Genomic DNA, 7,137 nt, shown 5'->3' with positions numbered 1-7,137 from the left:
CCAAAATTCCCTCTTCTTAAATTCCCCCCAAAGTCAGCTGCAATTTCCTAAAAGTTTTCCCAGATTTGGTAGCTTCCTAACCCCAAAATTTTCTAGAATTACCTCTTCTTAAATTCCCCTCAAAGTCGGCTAGAATTTCCTAAAAGTTTTCCCAGATTTGGTAGCTTCCTAACCCCAAAATTTTCCAGAATTACCTCTTCTTAAGTTCGACCCTTGCCCTCAAAATTTTCGTCCCTTACTCTCCCTCAAAAACAACAATTCGGCCCTCCCCTCTTTGCTCCACACAAGGACAGTTTCGACGCTTGGTGCTAATCAATGGCTTCACAAGATGACACAAGCAACGTCACCCAAGAATACCCTAAGCGGCCTGCTCAAGAAACTCCCAAGAGGTTTACTCCTAAGCCAAGAAAGCCCCGTATGGATGCAAGGACGTACAAGAAACTGTTTATACGTAGGGAGGTGTAAATCTTCAAGAATCAAGATGGTCAAGATCCTCAAAATTCTCAATGGGTGATACAAGTGGTCAAGACTCAAGGTGTGCAAGATTTTCAAGAGGAGGTTGGCCAAAATTTTTGAGTATGCTTTCTTGATGTAATTTTCTGGTTTGTTGGAACAATTGCAACAAGACAGAATTGGCAAAATAAAAGTGCGGCTTCCTCCTTTGTGGTTTGCTACCCGAAAGCCTTTTCTCTTTTTTTTTTTGACTCTAAGAACACACAATTACTCGGCTGTTCTTGGGTAAAATTCCAGAATTTAATGTCAATCCAATGTTCTCCTTCAATCCTTCAATAACTATCAAGACATGTATCAAAGTTTCAAGACTTCAAGATTAGTTTCAAGAAACTCAAGAAACTCTAGATTATTGTAGTCCCTCTTCAAGATTCCAACCCCAAACAAGTTTAACCACAAAAATCAGTTTAGGCAATTAATGAAAACAACCTGGTGGAATGAACTAAAGTTTGGACAGATTTGGTAAGAAACTTGCGCCCAAGGAAAACCTACTTGCAAGTGAAAACCCTAGCCGTCGCAAAAATTGTTTTTTTTTTTTATTATTCAAACAGAATATGCAAGGCACACAACTCGGTTACACTTGAAGGCAGGCTTCAAGACAGAATCACACAACAAGTAATGCACGAAGTGGACGCGAAGCAAAAGAAAACAAAGAACAACAAAGGCGGACAGAAATTTTTTTTTTTGTAACAAGAATCGGACTTGACACAAAGAGAGACACGCCCAGATTTGAAGAAAATACTAGAAAACTTACGAAGAAAAGAAAAGGAGAAAAACAAAGAACCTCAACGGGATATACTTGATGTCGTCGACTAGCTCTGATACCAACTGATGTGAGACGGATTTAGACGAACACCAAGTTGGGATGATTGGCGGAACTTTGACCCTTCTAGAATCACGAGCCACGAACTAAGGAGATTCCTTAACCCACGACTAGCAAATTTAGTGAACCAAAAGTATAGATAGAAGAACGCCACAATCAAGGAGACTACTTGATTGATAAGTTCGATGAACAACTTGAGATTAATTCTCAAGTATTCAAAGGCAATTCTCTTGAGACAAGAGAGAGTGAATAAACTCACGTATATTTTATAAAATCTGAAAACTGTCCTTTAATGAATGAAAGCCTAGGCTATATATAGCCTTACAGGACTCAAACCCTAGAATGTCCAATGGACGACCTTGCCCTTCATTAAGGGTGAAAATGTCTAACAACTAATTGACTAAAATTAAGACTCTAAATTCGGCCAAAGTGAAGTGAAAATTGACCGAAATTATTAATGCTAACAAACAACTAATAATGGAAACTAAAACCCTAATTAGCAAGCTAGTACTCCGTGAACTAGTCTTCATTTGGTTCTTCCATTTGAAGGAAAGTGTATAGAGTAGTTTCTCCATTATGTAATCCTTCAATGGTCCTCAAGTCATCACCAACTCGTTCTTGAATCGTGCAAACAAGAGCTTGAAGTGATTCTTGAATTCTCCTAGCACGCGCTCTTGTAATTAGACCACTGGGTATTTGCATGACTTGAGCACTAGAAGTTTGAGTAGCCTTGAGCCCCTCCTCATTAAATCTGAACAAAGGAGGGAAATGCATATGGGTAGTTAGACACAATGCTAACTATTGAGAACCCAAAAATATCAATGATGCTTTAAAGGATGAAAACTGGATTTTGGCAATGCAAGAGGAACTTAATCAATTTGAGAGAAATAAGGTTTGGACACTTATTGATAGACCTCAAAATCAACCTATCATTGGAACGAAGTGGATATTTAGAAATAAGTTGGATGATAAAGGTGTAGTTGTAAGAAATAAAGCCAGATTAGTTGCTAAAGGATATGCACAAGAAGAAGGAATTGATCTTGATGAAACATTTGCTCCCGTAGCTAGATTAGAATCGATTAGAATGCTTCTTGCTTTTGCTTGCTTCAAAGGTTTCAAATTGTTTCAAATGGATGTTAAAAGTGCCTTCTTAAATAGTTTTATTGATCAAGAAGTATATGTGGATCAACCTCCTGGTTTTGAAAATACAACATTTCCAAGTCATGTGTTTAAACTATCAAAAGCATTATATGGTTTAAAACAGGCTCCAAGAGCTTGGTATGAAAGATTGAGTGATTTCTTGATTGAAAATGGTTTCAAAAGAGGTATTGTGGACACCACACTTTTTACTAAGCAAGTGTTGAATGATCTTCTTATTGTGCAAATATATGTAGATGATATTATTTTTGGTACTACTAATGAGTATCTATACAAGGATTTTTTCACTATTATGCAAAGTGAATTTGAAATGAGTATGATGGGAGAGTTAAAATTCTTTCTTGGACTTCAAATACATCAAGCCCTAGAGGGAATTTTTATAAATCAAGCAAAATACATCATGGAATTGCTGAAAAGGTTTGGCATGGAGGACTCAAAGCAAATTGGAACTCCAATGTGCACTTCTACAAACCTTGACAAAGATGAAGAAGGTAATCATGTGGATGAAAAGCACTATAAAGGTATGATTGGAAGCCTACTCTATTTAACCGCAAGTAGACCCGATATTATGTTTGTTGTTTGCTTGTGTGCTAGATTTCAATCTTGTCCAAAAGAATCACATTTGAACGCAGTTAAAAGGATTTTTAGATATTTGAAAGGTACATTAAACTATGGTCTTTGGTATGCTAGATCTTGTGAATTTGCTCTATATGGATTTTCGGATGCGGATTTTGGTGGTTGTCGTGTGGATAGAAAAAGTACTAGTGGAACTTGTCACTTTCTTGGTAATTGATTAGTTTCTTGGTTTAGCAAAAAACAAAATGCAATCTCTTTGTCCACAACCGAAGCGGAATATATTGCCGCTAGTGCATGTTGTGCTCAATTTTTATGGATGAAGCATACCTTGAATGATTTTGGATTGTTATATGATTGCATGCTTATATTCTGTGATAATACCAGTGCTATAAATTTGACCAAAAATCCAATTCAACATTCTAGGACAAAACATATAGACAAAGCACCACTTTATTCGCTACCTTGTTCAAAAAGGTGAAGTTTGTGTGAAATTATGTTTGCTCTAAAGATCAAATTGCTGATATTTTTACAAAAGTTTCGCCATTGGATCAATTCATTCATCTAAGATCAAAATTAGGGATAATCGAAAAATCATCTTAAAATTTTTTCTGTTCAAAACTTTCGGACGTCCTAAAGCAGATGAACGGACGTCCAATGATGTTCTTCAGCTATTTTCGCAGAAAACATCTGTTCGGACGAAACCGTCGGACGCACGACTACGTTCGGCCGTCCGACAGTGCAACGGTACCCTTTTTAAAGTGACTTCCCTCCTCATTTGCTGCAGAACTCTACTCTTCTCTTCTTACTCGGACGGAAACATCTATCCTTCTCACACTCAATTCGTGCTTTTCTGAAACACTCATTCCAAAATTGACTCAACCAAAAACTTCTCCTGATCATTACGAGTTCAATTTTCGGATCTTTTCACCAAATCTCATCACATTTCGAAGGATCCCAAATTTCCCTCAAAACCCTACTTTCTCATAACCGCTCTGCTCAATCATCTTCAAAGCTTCTTTAACCCAAAATTCTTGTGTGAGTTACTCCCATACCACTGTGTACATCATTCGCATCATACTTCTCACACATTTCACACAATGGTGAATCTAAGGGAAGGAAAAGTCCCTGCCGGACGCAAGCACACACTCAGGGATGAAGATGTGGATTCTCCTAGGGTCATAAGATCATCCAAACGTTTCAAAAGGGCAGCAGTAAAGACTCAAACTTCCCGGCCTTCCGCTCAGCCTGATTCCGGACAAGGAACTTCATCTCAACAGCCTTCCCAATCAACCACCGTCTCCCCATTCTTTGATGCTGCTGCCAAAGAAAAACATTTCTTGATATCCCAGAAAGGTTTCATTCCTCAACAAACCATAAATCTTTCTGAATTCTGCAAGATTGGTTTAGAGTCAATTCTTAATCTCTTTGAATTCCAGAAATGGTCACATATCATTTTCATGCCTAACGTTTATTACCCTGAAATGCTGTATCAATTCTTTGCCAATCTTGGGAAAGGCACTGATCACACTGAAATTATGTCCAGGGTAAATGGGGTTGACTTAGTATTTGATCCTGAAACTGTGAATGCCATTTTAAATACTGTTATTGAACCAGGATGCAAAAGTAAAATTGCCAATTTCTTTTCTTATGAAGAGCATCCTACTGCTGATAATCACTTTGATAATGCTAAAATGCTAATCTATTTTCGAAAGAAATTTTCTGCCCCCTGCTAATGCAAAACTAAATGATCTTGCCCCTGTGAATCTTATTGCTTTCTCAATCATTTCAAATCTGCTTGTGTCTACTGACGGTCATAGAACAGATGCAAATAAAATGGAGCTGTATCTGTTTTATTGTTTTCGAGAAAAAATTCGCATTGACTTTGGTTTTGTCATGTGCAAGTTTTTACTTCGCTATACCACTGATTCTCGTAGAAAACTGTCCTATGGAAAATTCCTTCAAAAAGTTTTTGAATTTTACAAAGTACCTATCCTTGGTGTTTGTCCCAAAGAAACATTTTCTTCTGCCTTCACTAAGGCTTATTTTGAGCGCAAAAATCTTGTCTTTAGGGATAATTTGTGGGCGTATAAGGGGGACACTTCTAATGAATCTAGATCTAAGGCTGCACATGATCCACTTCACACTCCATCCTCTGTTGCACTGACCTCTATTCATCCTAGGAAGACTATCACTAAGGCATCTTCTTCTTCAAATTCTGAGGTGGTTGAGCTCCTTCGAGACCTTAAGCAACATGTTCTGCTTCTTGAACATGGTCTCATGCTCACCATGTCATCCCAGCAACAAGCTGACTTCCTAGATAAAAAGAGTCTTCTTTTTCCCCCACCTGTGATTGAGGAAGTCCCTCCTGGCAAGGAGCCACGCTCCAATTATCCAAGTTCATCAGCCCCTGTTCGCTCTATGAGTCCTGCTCCTATCGACCTCACCTCTACTCCCATGGCACCACATGATCCTTCCACATCTGATAAATGCAAGAAACCAGTTTGTGAAGTTGCTGAAGATGATGAAAACATTGAGGAGGAGAATCTCTCTCAGTATCAGCTTACTCGAAGAACGCCTGGATCCTCTTAACTTATCATTTGGGATCATTAGTCCTATTAGGATCATTTGCATTATGTTTGACTGTTTTTATTTGCTGAATGTTAGATAGTTGCCTTGAACTCTTTTTATCCATTGAATTCTGGTGCTTGGTGTCATTTGGTGTTTTGTAATGTCCAAAACTGGGCATATGTTTGTAATGTTTGTGAATGGTTGAATCTTTACATTTTGCTTGGTTGAATGGTTGGAAATATGGATGTAATGCTCGTAAGATCATTTTGCTCTGAATGGTTGGATATATGGTCGAATCTTTGTTACTAGTTCTCCAAATGTATCTTTACATTTTGAATTTTGTGATGACAAAAAGGGGGAGAGATGGTGTAGATATGAATACGGATAATATGAATAATAAGTAGCCAAGTGAGGGGGAGTTTTTAAGAGAGCCAAGTGAGGGGGAGTTTTTAAGCTTTTGTTCTACGATTGACTAAGAAAGGGGAGCCTATTTGTAATCATCAAATTTCATTTCAAACCATTGTTTTGTCATCATCAAAAAGGGGGAGAATGTTATTCTTGATTTTGATGATCACAAAGCACTTTGAAATGTTTATCTAATTCTCTTCAAATATAAGTGTTTTGCTTTTAAGAGAATCAGGTACAAAGGTGTCAAGGAAAGAAAATCAACCAAAAGAAGAAGCAAAAACAGGGCACTCATGTCGGACGTCCTAAAGGAAGCTGTCGGACGTCCGAAAGAATGAAGAACATCAAGAAGGAAACTCTGTCGAACGCTCGTAAGGAAGCATCGGACGTCCGGGAGGATCGGACGCACGCTTCGGATGCACATCTATCGCATCGGACGTCCGAGAAATTCTGCAAAGTTTTGATGACTCTCTGACGACGTTCGGACGCAGATGCTGTCTGACGATAATATTCCATCGGACGTCCGAACGACAACTTGGCTGATTTTCGGACGATGGGATCGGACGGTGATTCATCTATCGGACGTCCGACGGCCCCAACGGCTAGCTGACTCTTCATCTGCCTACTATCCGTTGGAAGCATTATTGAAACCCATTTTTGGTTCCCTTTAAATACAAACGATTCTGAACCAGTGAGAGACTTTTACACACTTTGTTTACAAGATCTCAAGAGATATTTTAGTTAAAAAATAGTCTCCCAAGCAAGATTTGTTCTCCGAGTGGTGTGAATTTCTTGTAAGCACTTCTCTTGTGTTCGAAATTTTCAATAGTGTAGCTTTGTTGAGGGTTATCTGAGTGATTGTAAAACTTCCTAACTTGACTAAGTGAGGCTTGGGGCAAGAAGGAAGTGATCCCTCCATTGTACATTGAGTTGATTTTTGTTCATTAAAGAGAAGGTGCTCATCCTTGTGATTGGTCTTCAAGTTTGAGGAAAACTTGGTAGACAATCGGTTTGATACTCTATCTTATTCTTTTTGTTTAATAAAATTCTCATTGCTTATATATATTCTTATTTCTGATCAACATTGTTCTTTTCTT

The sequence above is a fragment of the Coffea arabica genome, chromosome 3c (assembly GCF_036785885.1).
Source record: "Coffea arabica cultivar ET-39 chromosome 3c, Coffea Arabica ET-39 HiFi, whole genome shotgun sequence".
NCBI lineage: Eukaryota > Viridiplantae > Streptophyta > Magnoliopsida > Gentianales > Rubiaceae > Coffea > Coffea arabica.
This window is presented reverse-complemented; position numbering follows the sequence as displayed.